This window comes from Lepidochelys kempii, chromosome 11, assembly GCF_965140285.1.
Source record: "Lepidochelys kempii isolate rLepKem1 chromosome 11, rLepKem1.hap1, whole genome shotgun sequence".
In the NCBI taxonomy this organism is placed as follows: domain Eukaryota; kingdom Metazoa; phylum Chordata; order Testudines; family Cheloniidae; genus Lepidochelys; species Lepidochelys kempii.
Genome location: NC_136390.1, coordinates 6573277 through 6587222, shown reverse-complemented (window position 1 = coordinate 6587222; position 13946 = coordinate 6573277). Strand labels below are relative to the sequence as shown.

Genomic DNA, 13946 nt, shown 5'->3' with positions numbered 1-13946 from the left:
CCCACCCATCTTCTCGCCCCAGTAAAGCCACTGGATCAGCACCTCTGATAGGAAGGCACGAGAACCAATGTGTGACTGTGAGGGGACACACCCTCGTTCCAGTAGAGAGGAGGCTAACGAGCCCTTACGGGCTCAGCCAGCACTAACCAGACACACCTGTAAGACTTTCCCTGGCTGGAGGGAGGCAGCTTAAAAAGGGAAGACCTGACCTTTTTTAAGCATGGTGACGAGAGGGAGGACTGCTCTGTCTTGGAGACTGATGGCTACAGGGATAGACGGATGAGGAGACAGACTGTTGCAGACCCTGCTGCCTCTGATCCTGTATGGACCAGGTGTAAAGAAACGGTGACCAAAAGGAGGGGCTGGAGGCAGACCTGAACTTTGAGGGAGGACACTAGAATGGACAGATAAGCCAAAGGGCTGACCCAAAGACTGCCTAAGTGACTGACCACCTTTTTTTTTTACTCTGATTCTCCATCTCCCAGGGGCGGGGGAGAGGGAAAAGACTCCTTTTGTTGGTTTGTTTTCTGTTTGGAGATTCTCTTGTGGGCCGCAAACAATGGAGGGCCACCCAAATTGTGGTCGGGTAGGGACTCAGGAGGGACCCTGGCACACCATGCTGACCTTTTTTCTCAACCCCCTCCCACAAACTCCTAAGTCACGCACGTGTGTGGAGGGGGAGGGTCAGTCGCACGAGAGGGGATGTCCGGAACTGTGCTTGGGGTTCAAAAGGGAGCTAGATAGATTCATGGAAGATAGGTCCATCAATGGCTGTTAGCCAGGATGGGCAGGAATGGTGTCACTAGTCTCTGTTTGCCAGAAGCTGGAATTGGGTGACAGGGCATGGATCACTTGATGATTACCTGTCTGTTCATTCCCTTTGGGGCACCTGCCATTGGCCAGTGTCAGAGGACAGGATACTGGGCGTGATGGACCTGTGGTCTGACCTAGTATGGCCGTTCTTACGTTCTTGTGTTTGCGGAGAGATAGAGATTTCCTGTTTTAAACAGGAAGAGTACTCCATCAGCAGGAATCAGATCCCACTCCACGCCAAGTGGTACTGGAGCATGAGAAGCAAACATCACGCTGGAAGGTCACCCTCTCCCTGGAGGGGTGTAGTTTCTGTTGTGGCTGCAGGTTTGGTATAGACGTCTGCAGTGAGATGGGTTACACCATGGACTAGCCTCCCAAACAAAGGTGTGGATGCCTCACTATTAAAATCAGTGGCCCAAGGTACTAACAATAAACTGTAGGGGACACTGAGGAAGGTGGGGGCAGCTCTGGATGACTGCTAAATGCTGATCCTGTTGAAGCCACTGGGAATTTTTCCATTGACCTAAACAGGGCCAGGATTTCACCTTATGATTTTATTATTTGAAATTGAATCCACTTTTTCTTCATTCAGCTGAATTGTGCAGCTTGGCATGAATCTTCCAATGGCGTAAAAAAAAAAAAGTTTTCCCCTTCTGTGTCAAGACAATGCTGACCTTCGTCTTGTATGAAAGCAGGCCTGCTATATAGTCAAAATTAGAGGACACTCATCTGCCCTTTCTTGGATGTGCAAAATATTCTGGTTTATTTTCTCACATAAGGGGTCACTGAGGGGGAATTCTTTGTGACATGCACTGTAATACTCCAGTCCAGGAGGAAGAGTTAGAGGCAGAGGATTAAGGAAGGGAGGAAAACAAGGAAGCACATAACCTGCTATCAAACTTTCAGTATAAATAAAGGCAAAGATCCTCTTAAAAATTATATTTTGAACTTGCAATCACCCATGATAACTACACACTCTGAATCGACTGAAGAAATACAAACTACCTTAGGGCAGGACAGTCCATGACTTTCCCTGGTGTGCCCTGTCTGACATGCAAGTTAACTGACATTTAATCGATAACAGTTTACAGAGTCAGTCAAACTAGTCGTGTGTGGGTGAGGAGGATAAATATGTGATCTAGACTCATGAGCACAAGCCAGAACCACTGATTTTAAAGTACTGCTTCTGATCGCCAGTCCTCCTGTGGTGTTGGAAAAGTCATTTGACTTCTTTGCCTCAGTTTACCTGTCTGGCATGAGGTTGCTGGCCCCTTTAAGGGGAGTCTGGGCCCAGGCTACCTGTGAGGAGGTAATTTAAAGGGAATGAGTGCAACTAGTCGGATAACTGTATAATGTGCCCCTGGGCCCAAGACAGAAGAGCTCTCTCTGAGCGCTCTGTACACAAGCAGCAGAGGAGGTGGCTTCTGTGAACCTCTCCAAGTTGACAGGTGAAAGGAGTGAATGGAAAAGGGCCAGCTAGGAAAAAAGGCTGACTGAAGGCTCCAGCTGGCCTGAAGCATAACCTGGCTCCTGAAGGAAGGAGAGTGAGACTCTTTGAAAGATAACCTAGCTCCGATGTCTGCCACTTCCCCCCCTTGTTTCCACCGGAGATGGATAGCCCAGCCAGCTAAACAGGTAGTGCTGGGGGCAGCAGGGTGCAGGGGGTGGTGGTTTCTTGGGGAGCAGAGGGGGATGGGAGGTTCTGGGTGTCTGGGAGATATAGGGTGCCCGTGTGAGGCGGAGTGTGGGGTACAGGGTGCCTATGGAAGGTGGGGAGGCAGGGGTGCCCCTGGTTCACTCTTACCCAGGCCTGCTGACAGCAATTCCGGGCACCAGGGCCAGAGCTGTCCCTAGGAGGGTGCAGGCCTGGGGTGGAAGTGACGAAGCCATCACTTTCGAGACCGACCGCACCGGCCAATCGCACCAGCCCTCAGGGCCCCCCAAAGCGCGGGGTCTGAAGTGGTCACCCTGATTCGCCGTACCCTAAAGATGGCTCTGCCCAGGGCAAAACAGTAAGTAGGCCCCCAAACTTAGCGAAGCCACCTCCCTAAGCCAGGGCAAAATGTCCAGTCAGGTGATGGCAGAAGCTTCCCAGCGCCGTCGCTGGGAGGGGCCTGCAGGGTGTGGCTGACTGGGAAGCGCCTCTGTTCCTCTCTGCCCCCACTTGATGACCTTGTCGCTTCCCCTGGGGGATGTTCCTCGCAGTTTGGGAGCCTCTGGTCTAGAGTGTTGCTCATCTGGGGGGCTACTTCTCCCTCACCAAAGTGCCTTTACACCTCTGTGGCATGTAAAAGTGATTGTAAGGGCCTGATTCGCAGCTACACTAAGGCCCGTTGACGCTGCCGGAGTGGCGTAAAGGATTCTCAGTATAAATGAGAATCAAGCCCAGAGCGTCTGATCCAAAGTCTGTTTAAGTCAGTGGAAAAATTCCTGTTGACTTCAGTGGGCTTTGGATCCCACTCATAAACAGAAGATAAAGAGTGATCAGCTGGCCCAGAAATACCAGGGAACCTGGTCTTGCATTAATGGACCCATGGTTGTGTGACTGCTGTGCAGCCAAAGAGGGGAGCATGCTGCTAAGCTCCTCATTGGCATGCGGGTGAGTGCACGAGTGCCTTGCATTTCCTCAGACATCCTCTGCTCACATCTGCTCCTTTTTAACCCTGAATTTTTGAGAGAAAGAGAGCAGGTGCACAAGTGGCTTGAGACTTCCAGCTCTTTAGGCAATTTTTTCAATGCTATAGCTGGGTCTAGAGTTTAATCTTTCTTGTGCCAGCATGTAGGGTATATATAAATCCCTGGTATGCCCACATCTTGAATATTGTGTGCAGACCTGGTCACCCCATCTCAAAAAAGATATATTGGGACTGGAAAAGGTACAGAAAAGGGCAACAAAAATGGTTAGGGATATGGAACAGCTTTCCTATGAGGAGAGATTAATAAGACTGGGACTTTTCAGCTTTCAAAAAGAGAAGGCTAAGGGGGGAGATGATAGAGGTCTATAAATCAGGACTGACGTGGAGAAAGTAAATAAGGAGGTGTTATTTACTTCTTCACATAACACAAGAACTAGGGAGTCACCAAATGAAATTAATAGGCAGCAGGTTTAAAACAAACAAATGGAAGCATTTCTTCACACAACACCCAGTCAGTCTGTGGAACTCGTTGCCAGAGAATGTTGTTAAGGCCAAGACCATAACAGAGTTCAAAAAAGAACTAGATAAATTCATGGAGGATAGGTCCATCAATGGCTATTAACCAGGATGGGCAGGGATGGTGTCCCTAGTCTCTGTTTGCCAGAAGTTGGAAATGGGCGACAGGGGATGGATCACTTGATGATTACCTGTTCCGTTCATTCCCTCTGAAGCACCTGGCATTGGCTGCTGTTGGAAGACAGGATACTGGGCTAGATGGACCTTTGGTCTAACCCAGTAGGGCCATTCTTATGTTCCTGCTTGCACTGGAGAGGAGCAACCTCGAGTTCTCTGCTCGGCACTGCTAAATGACTTTCAGAGTCAAGTCCTGTTACGGTCAAAGCCTCCCGCCCCAGCCAGTGGCTCACTGTGCTCAGCTGTTGGGAAACGTTGGCTTTCGGTAGTGACTGCTGTGGGAGCATCTAGGACTTCTCGAGCATCAAGCACGCTGCCAGTGCTGGAAACAACAGATCAGTCCCACTGAAGTGCTTTAGGGCTGAAACACGTTGAATGGCAACATTTGCTAACCCTGTCCTGAGACCCATCCACTAACGCTCTGCTGGGGAATGCTGGCTTTTAAATGATGAACACCAGACCTGTGTTAACTTTATTCTGTAGTCCTAAAAAATATTCGAGTGGACCCTGAACAGGCAACCCTACCTCCAATAAGAAAACTTATTGGGGGAGGTTTAGATTGGATATTCGGAAAAACTTTTTCACTAAGAGGGTGGTGAAACACTGGAATGCGTTACCTAGGGAGGTGGTAGAATCTCCTTCCTTAGAGGTTTTTAAGGTCAGGCTTGACAAAGCCCTGGCTGGGATGATTTAACTGGGAATTGGTCCTGCTTCGAGCAGGGGGTTGGACTAGATGACCCTCTGGGGTCCCTTCCAACCCTGATATTCTATGATTCTATGATTCTAACCCTTGTTTTTGATCGACATTTTAAGGGTAGGTCTACACAGCGGAGTCTAGCGTACAGACAAGGCATGCCCAGCTAGCACAAGTATAGATAGCAGTGTAGCCGGGAAGCACTACTTAGGTGAGCGAAGTGCCTTACTCGCCTGAATCCTAGGTTATGTCCCCTACATGGCGCTGTACATGCTCAAGCAATGCCTCCCACATCTCCACGACTGCTTTTCACGGTGCAGTACGTTGCTGCTGTTGGAGCTTTTGTCTGCCCCACTGAAAGACTCCAGCAGCAAAGAGCGTCTCTGGCGGGGGGGCCGCGGAGAAAGGCTCCTGCCTCCCCCATGCCGGAGCCTTTCACTGTTGGGTGCAACTACACGCTGCAGTGAGGATGCATACAGCCCGTCTTTCACTGCAGCCACATGTGCACTACGTGCTGCCACGAATGTGCACAAGCTCTAAAATACATTCTAGGATCCTAATGTGATTGGTTGTCATCCTTTTTTAAAAAATCGTCCCTGCTGGGCAACAAATTTCTGCTGGGCCCTCGAATACCTACTTAAGATGGGTTTCCTGTATCTGAAATATGATATTTAAAGCAATGAAGCTAGGTCTGTATTCACAAACACGCTTACCCATCCTCTACGCATTCATAGGGCCCTACCAATTTCACGGCCGTGAAAAAAGCATTACTGACTGTGAAATAAGCCCTTCCCTGTGAAATCTGATGTCCCCTTGTTCCTAGGAGCACTCCGGCAAAGGGGTCTCCTAGCTCCAGCTGGGCTGGGGAGGGACAGGGCTTGTCCATCTCCTGCACAGCTGCTCTGAGTGGTGGTGGGTGAGATCAGACCCACCTCGACCTCCGGGAATGTCCTGCTGCCGCAGGAAGCCCTGCGGTTGCTGCCTTCATAGTCCAGCTCTGAAGGCTGCACAGAAGTGAGGGTGGCAATGTCATGACCCCCTTGCAACAGGTTTGTGACTGACCCCCAATGCTCTTTTGTGTCGGGACCCCCAAGGTTACAACACAGTGAAATTTCAGATGTAAAAATCTGAAAATGTGAAATTTATCAATTTTCAAATCCTGTGGCCGTGAAATTGACCATAATGGAACATGAATTTGGTAGGGCCCTACTCATACAGTAACTGCCTTGACAATTAACAGAGGGTTCATAGGCTGTAAAATCAGGCAGAATTCAGCAATACCACATGGAGGTTGTTTGTTTCTTCTCTTAAAAGCAGCACAGAGAGGGGGAGAAAAAGAAAGTTTCAAATGCAAAATGATTTGTCCCCCCCCCCACACCTGAAATAACCATACTCCTCCCCCTATAACCTTAAATATAAAAATAAAATCATGCAGCTAAGAGAACTTGTACCCAAAATTGCAGCCTAGAAAGAATTTTTCATGAGTTAAACATAAATCCTGTACATAAAGGGATTATAATGCAAACTCTCACAGACCCTTTGCTACAGAATTCCAAATAGTGAAGTGATTATAAGAAATAGCCAAAGTTATAGCAGAGGACATGTGCAGACAAATGGCAAGTTGATTGTTTTGGATGTTGTGAGGGAAACAGGGGTATCTTAATACTTTGGAAAAATCTTGTTAGCTAAACGCTGGAAAAATCCTGCTGACCCACCCTTTTCTATAGGAGGAGATTTATGGCTACACTGAAAATGCTGTTCATATTCTACAACTGAGTAATGGTCCAAAAGGCATCAGCAGGATCAGGTATAAATTCAGCTAACAGGCTGGGGAACGGTGGGCGATCATGCAATGGGATGTGAGATTCTACTTCTTTTGGGGAGTTACAGCTCTCCACCTTTGCAGATCAGGGGTCTGATTCCTCGTCTTCCATGGGCAGCGTTCCCGGGAACACAGTGTGATACTGTGTTTTTAAAAATTACAAGCTATTGGCTGGACCTTTTTATTTTTCTTTCCTTCTAACATGTTTTTCATGCCATGAGATCAAATGAATGCACCGCAGAAAGCACCCATGGGTGGAGGTGAGGTCAGTGAAGTTTTCATAACTGCTAGCATAAGACAAATGGCCAAATTTTTGCTTCTTAAGAGATAGCCATGCCCTGGCAATGGAGACGAAGCATGTTGTTCAAGCACTAGGCTGTGGAGGTGTTCAGTCAGAGTAATTCCCTAGACTGCAGGCAGTGAAACTGCAAGATGTATAGGGACAGATGCACATGCTTCCTAGACTCCCTTATCTGCTGTGGAGTTTGTTGCCCACAAAGCAGCAGCAGGAGTGGGGCTAGCAAGGCCAGTCAGGAGATACAACCATTCGGAGCATCTTTGCTCTGCCAGTAGGGCCCCCATGGGCTGTAAAATAAAGGCATCCTTTAGTGGAGGCATGGGGGGGAGGGATGAGGTTGCACATCCCCCCGTCTCCTCCCTTTGCAAGTGGCAGATGCCTTGAAGATGCCCCTCCAGACTCTGAATGATAAGAGTGAAATGAGGGTAAAGCTTGTTGTTTATGCTTGCGTGCATCATACGGTTTCCAGACCTAGGGGGAGCTTCTTTAAAAAGGTGTCACACGTACGCTCTCCCCCGAGTGCAGCTGTCTTGGTGCTCTTTTCTTCATGGAAGAGGACCACACAGTCTCCTCGTCCCGGTATGTTTCCTCTGGGCTGGTCAGCGTGGCTGCCACTGCTGGCCAACATCTCTCTTCATGCAGTAGTGTGCTGGCAGACAAATCATTTCTGCTTCCTGTGCAGTGGACTCCCTGTACCTCTGCCTTTTCTACAGCAGCTGTTCAGAAGCAGGCACAATGTAACCCTTAACTGCTCGAGTTAACCTGGTGGCCAGTAAACCCTTCCTCAGATTACTGTGTTTCCAAAAGATCTAGAGTTTTAAAAGAAACTCCAGTGCTAACAAAAACCAGACTCAACCCTTGAGCCTAGAACCTGAACTGAACTTCAGCAAAGTCTGTTTTCACGTTGCTCCTGTGTCTGGGAGCAGAAATACCTACATAACCTAGGAATGGCTACCCTAGGAAAGGCATTATTTCCAACCCAGCCAGAAGCAAGAAGAACTAGGATTTTTGTTTGAAAAAAATGCTACTTTCCTGGGAAATGTTTAGCTCAGTTCTGGTGACTCTGAGATCTGGACAGTATGGAGAAGTATCCTGATTAGAGCGGAGTGAAACTTTTTTCAGCATTTTTTTTTTTGGTGGTGGGGGGAAAGGATGCAGATTCAGCATCACCAAAATATTTTGTGAATTCATTTCAATTTCACCAAATAATTTCAATAGGAAAAAAATCCTAAAAACTCAAAAAGTTTTGTTTCAACACTTTTGAAATGAAGTGTGTGACAAAGTTCCTGCTCTACCTTGGTGGGTCTTGCGCTTATTGGCGGGTTTGCTCGCCTTGGAGCTTCACGGCAGCCCTCAGCTTGGCCGTTTTTCTGAACCCACAGTCCAGGTCGACTCCTCTTGTGTCTGACCAGGAGTTGGGAGGATTTGGGGGGAACCCACAGTCCAGGTCGACTCCTCTTGTGTCTGACCAGGAGTTGGGAGGATTTGGGGGGAACCTGGGCCCGCCCTCTACTCCGGGTTCCAGCCCAGGGCCCTGTGGAACGCAGCTGTCTAGTGCCTCCTGGATCAGCTGTGCGACAGCTACAACTCCCTGGGCTACTTCCCCATGGCCTCCTCCCATAGGACCTTCTTTATCGTCACCACAGGACCTTCCTCCTGGTGTCTGATAATGCTTGTACACCTCAGTCCTCCAACAGTCCGCGTTCTCGCTCTCAGCTCCTAGTGCCTCTTGCTCCCAGCTCCTCACACGCACACCATAAACTGAAGTGAGCTCCTTTTTAAAACCCAGGTGCCCTGATTAGCCTGCCTTAATTGATTCTAGCAGCTTCTTGATTGGCTGCAGGTGTTCTAATCAGCCTGTCTTAATTGTCTCCAGAAGGTTCCTGATTGTTCTGAAACCTTCCCTGTTACCTTACCCAGGGAAACGGGACCTACTTAGCCTGGGGCTAATATATCTGCCTTCTATTACTCTCCTATAGCCATTTGGTCCGACCCGTCACAAGTGTTTACTTTTTTTTATTTGAAGCAACTTTCGAAATTAAAGAAAATTTTCCTTTAAAAAAGGACTTGAAAAAAACCTCAAAATCAATACATTTTATTTTGGGTGGAACAAAATGTCGTGAACAAAACATTTTTTATTTTACTTTTCAATTTGCCAAAAAAATTGGAAAATTTAATTTTTGGTTCAACCTTTTTGTTGTTGTTGCCAATTTTTCAGAATTGCTAACAAACCAAAAAAAAATCTGTTCACTCATTTCTAATACAGACTTTTGAAATGAACATAAACTTTGCAACCTCTGAGTTTGACAGTCACTATATTTCAACACATGGAAAATCTTCCTCTATATTGTGCATGATTTGGGAATCTGGCACTGTCCTAAAGGGGAAAAAAGAACTGCTTTTACTTTAATCAGTCTATCATACTGTGCTAATTTTTATCAGCCTTTTATAGGGGTGATGGAGTCTGAAAATTTAGAGATACAAAAGACCCTGATATCCTTAGGGGGAAGTGAAGAATTATTCTCTACATTGTATTTTGGCTAGACTGGATCTCCCGTGTTTCTTCTGAGCCTTCTAAAATTCCTGATCTTTGACCTTTTACTAGAAATTTATTCCATACATACCTTGTATCTAACAGAAAAACTGAAGACATCATCTTTAGAGGGGTATTTTTCAGGTGCTGTAAAGTGTCTGTGTTTGACCTGAGATGGATCTTGCCATGTTTAAATAGAAGCCAATGATTTGTTGTCATGCAAACTGCTAGTAATGACTTTCGGATGTCAGAGTGTTAGCATTTATATGTCATATTCTTGTTTCATTCAGGGATCTTTGTTCCCCCCAGAGAGGCAGAGCTCTGCAATAACAGGTTTTTTTCATGATGCTGTCAGTGCGGGGCATGGATCAGTGTCTACTTCACGTTCCCCATCAGTACAGGGCCCGAGCCAGGGAAACTAATGATCCAGCTAAGGATTCAGTGATGAATCCTCGTCATGTGCTACCCGAGGAACATTGTGCATACGCTAAGAAGAAGATGCGTGGTATCGTAAAGCATGTGTGATGCTGTTGCCTAGTGGAAAACTGAAAGTGGCCAGTGATGCATGACCCTCATAAGGTTTAGGTGTTTGGTTCAGTTGGGATAAGTATCTAAACGTTTGGATGCTTATCTGGATATCTCTTATTGACATCTGGTCCCAAGTCCTGTTCTAACTTGGGCTCCTGCCGTGCTCCTGTTTTAGTGAGTTACAGGGGCATAAATAAAGAGCAGAATTCGGTGCTCTAAGTTGCAAAATACATCCGAAATCTAATATACGGTAGCTTTCTGTGACCAGCTTAGTCCCTTTAAGGGCAGTAGGAGCTAGGGGCCAGCCCACCGCTATCCTGTAGTCCTGGCCCTTTAAGATTTTTTGGGCAGTCTTATAGACACAAGGACCTAAGAAATAGGAGATATTGGTAGAGATGAAGCAGTTCTGGGAATAAGTAGTGTTTGCGGGGGGGGGGGGGGCAGAGGAGAACCTGTTGTTGTTTCTTTAAGGGCTGGGACCAGGAGTCTTACAGAGTGGGCGGGACAAAACTCCTTCTCTCCCAGCCAATTGGTTTGAGATCTGGCAAGGGGACCAGCATATATGCTGTCTCCTCCCTCATAGCAGTGGAGACTCCAACTGGAGAAGGTCTGCCTGCTAAGCCCTCCCAGTCTGAGCGTGAAAGGATTAATTGGGGGAAAAGGGTCAGCTGGGGAAGTAGCTGTTTGTGGTCTTGCTGGTGACCTAACCTACAGCCTAGCTTCCAGGAGGAAAGCAGGGGACCCCTGTCTTCTGAAGGGCATTAATAGCTGCCTGAATTACCCAGCTCTAGTTGGAGGGCTGAGGCTTCCTGAACAGGGGGAAGGAAACTTTTCTGGGACTCTTATATGGGCCCAAAGTGGGTGAGAACTTCAGAGACAAAAGAGTAGTTTGTACTCACTAAAGAAAGTTGTTAAACCAGACCACACAAAGTAATCTGGTCTGGGTAATTGACTGGAAGAACCCGAGTGGCCACTGAAGTCAGTGCCCTGCAGGGCCACAAGGGGCCACAAGGGATGCACTCTGGAGGCGACCACAGCATTCTCGTTTCTTACAAGGTTTCCAGTGCTTCCTTTTGGTCCTTAACTCTCTGTAAAGCCCCATGTGAAGTTATGGTGCTATAGATGCACTAAATACCATGTTTCTGAGGTATCTTCTCAGTTGTCCCAAACCATGTTTGTTCTATGATTATTACAGCAATTAGAAACATTTAGCCAGATATCAGTGTGATATCAAACATGCTATCATGCTGACATAGAATCATAGAATATCAGGGTTGGAAGGGACCCCAGAAGGTCATCTAGTCCAACCCCCTGCTCGAAGCAGGACCAATTCCCAGTTAAATCATCTAGAAGTCACTGGTGTCAGGGTGCATGACAACAAATCATTGGCTCCTTTGTGAGTTTTGTCATCATTTTTAAAGACGAACTCCTTAAAAGCTTGGTCTGAAGTTGCCCCACACTCCAGTTTATCTTGTCTAAAGAGGAACAAGCAGAGTTGTCCCTACTGGCCGAGCTGTGGTGACGTGGCTCCAAAAGGATGTGTTTGTGACAACTCAGTTAATCTGCCCATGTGGCCTGTTAACAGAGTGTAGAGTGGATGCTAAGATGGGTTATGAGAATTATAGACGCCTTACTCCTTTAAAAGCGTTCTGACATAGCATTGGAATGATACCTCCAGCCAAGGTCAGAAGCATGCTTGGTAAGATCATCATTGACATGCGGATACCCCTAGGAGGGAGGAATATTTATTTGAGGTAAGATTATGTTTATTTGGTTACAAAAGTGGAGGGAGACGTATCTAAGGTATACGCAAAAAGAAAAGGAGTACTTGTGGCACCTTAGAGACTAACCAATTTATTTGAGCATGAGCTTTCGTGAGCTACAGCTCACTTCATCGGATGCATACCGTGGAAACTGCAGCAGACTTTATATATACACAGAGAATATGAACCAATACCTCCTCCCACCCCACTGTCCTGCTGGTAATAGCTTATCTAAAGTGATCATCAGGTTGGGCCATTTCCAGCACAAATCCAGGTTTTGTTTCATATTCTCTGTGTATATATAAAGTCTGCTGCAGTTTCCACGGTATGCATCCGATGAAGTGAGCTGTAGCTCACGAAAGCTCATGCTCAAATAAATTGGTTAGTCTCTAAGGTGCCACAAGTACTCCGTTCCTGGGTTAGTGGTTCTGTTGTGTGGTATGTGGTTGCTGGTGAGTATTTGCTTCAGGTTGGGGGGCTGTCTGTAGGCAAGGACTGGCCTGTCTCCCAAGATTTGTGAGAGTGTTGGGTCATCCTTCAGGATAGGTTTTATTATCATACACACTTGATTATCATACACATTGTAAGGAGAGTGATCACTTTAGATAAGCTATTACCAGCAGGAGAGTGGGGTGGGAGGAGGTATTTTTTCATGCTTTGTGTGTGTATAAAAAGATCTTCTACACTTTCCACAGTATGCATCCGATGAAGTGAGCTGTAGCTCACGAAAGCTCATGCTCAAATAAATTGGTTAGTCTCTTAGGTGCCACAAGTACTCCTTTTCTTTTTGCGAATACAGACTAACATGGCTGTTACTCTGAAACCTGTCATCTAAGGTATAGATACAGCTTCATAGAGTCTTTCGTAACATAGGAAAAACAGAACACCACTGGCCATCACGTACAGCCCCCAACGAAAACCTCTCCAGCACATCATCAACGATCTACAACCTATCTTGGAAAATGATCCCTCACTCTCACAGACCTTGGGAGGCAGGCCAGTCCTCGCTTACAGACAGCCCCCAAACCTGTAGCAAATACTCATGAGCAACTACACACCACACCACAGAAACACTAACCTAGGAACCAATCCCTATGACAAACCTCATTGCCTACTCTGTCCCCATATCTACTCTAGTGACGCCATCAGTGGATCCAACCACATGAGTCACACCATCAGGGACTCATTCACCTGCACATCTACTAATGTGATATATGCCTTCATGTGGCAATATCCCTCTGCCATGTACATTGGCCAAATCAGACCGTGTCTGTGTAAAAAAATAAATGGACACAAATCAGAGATCAGGGATGGGAACATGCAAAAGCCAGTAGGAGAACAGTTCAATCTCCCTGGATGTTCTGTAGCAGATTTAAAAGTAGCCATCCTTCAACCAAAAAACTTCAAAAACAGACTACAAAGAGAAACTGCAGAGCTACAATTCAGTTGCAAATTTAACACCATTAATTTGGGCTTGGAGAGGGAGTGGCTGGCTCACTACAAAAGCAACTTTCCCTCTCTTGGTATTGACACCTCCTCGTCAATTATTGGGAGTGGACTACAGCCACCCTGACTGAATTGGCCCTGTCAACACTGGTTCTCCACTTGTAAGATAACTCCCTTCTCTTCATGTATGATGTTCCCTGCATCTGTAATTTTCACTCCATGCATCTGAAGAAGTGGGTTTTTTACCCATGAAAGCTTATGCCCAAATAAATCTGTTAGTCTTTAAGGTGCCACCGGACTCCTTGTTGTTTTTGTGGATACAGACTAACACAGCTACTCCCTGATAGGAAAAACTGGAACAGCAACTGGGACTGTGCATTTGAAGCAGTGGCTAGCTGTTCTGAATGTTTACATTTGTTTACATCTGTTCTTGGGATGTAAACAGTGGACAGGGCAGGACATGGCTTTGGTGGTGGTGGCGTGTCTGGTATGATGAAAAAGCAGGCAGATGAAAAAAATCTTAACATAACAAAAGGTAATCATGAAAAGAGGGAAAAAATTACACAGGACTGATGGCCTAAATAAGAGAAGCTGATGGAAAGGGATAGTGGATTAAGTGTGGCATGGTGTGGTGGTTTCTATATTTCTCACGTTCTGAGTGCCCCCAACTCCCGGTGAAGTCAAGAGAGACTTCAATGATAATCCACCTCTTTATGTTTT

The 13946-nt window shown here is 46.6% G+C and overlaps 1 protein-coding gene across 6 annotated transcripts in view; it reads left to right on the top strand.

Annotated features, from left to right (window-relative positions):
• Positions 1 to 13946, top strand: part of CNTNAP5 (contactin associated protein family member 5) — a 419241-nt gene that overhangs the window by 190464 nt on the left and 214831 nt on the right. The gene's annotated exons all lie outside the window — the stretch shown is intronic.